This window comes from Chiloscyllium punctatum, unplaced genomic scaffold (genome assembly GCF_047496795.1).
Source record: "Chiloscyllium punctatum isolate Juve2018m unplaced genomic scaffold, sChiPun1.3 scaffold_812, whole genome shotgun sequence".
In the NCBI taxonomy this organism is placed as follows: domain Eukaryota; kingdom Metazoa; phylum Chordata; class Chondrichthyes; order Orectolobiformes; family Hemiscylliidae; genus Chiloscyllium; species Chiloscyllium punctatum.
Window position 1 is genome coordinate 37,501 of NW_027310546.1, and position 392 is coordinate 37,892.

The window sequence follows — 392 nt, forward strand, 5'->3', positions numbered from 1 at the left end:
GTACGCCCGTTTCCGTTTCAACTTGTCTCGCGAGGGTGGTTTCGGGGCCAGCAGGAGAGCTCGTCGGGGTAGCAGGCCCTGCAGCCGTGGTCACCGCCAAACCCCCACAACTCGAGCAAGTGAAAAAAAAAGTAACAGGAGCGAAAGCATCTCTGTCGGCTTGGGGGTACGCCCGTTTCCGTTTCAACTTGTCTCGCGAGGGTGGTTTCGGGGCCAGCAGGAGAGCTCGTCGGGGTAGCAGGCCCTGCAGCCGTGGTCACCGCCAAACCCCCACAACTCGAGCAAGTGAAAAAAAAAGTAACAAATAAGAAAGGATCGTCGGCTTGGGGGTACGCCCGTTTCCGTTTCAACTTGTCTCGCGAGGGTGGTTTCGGGGCCAGCAGGAGAGCTCG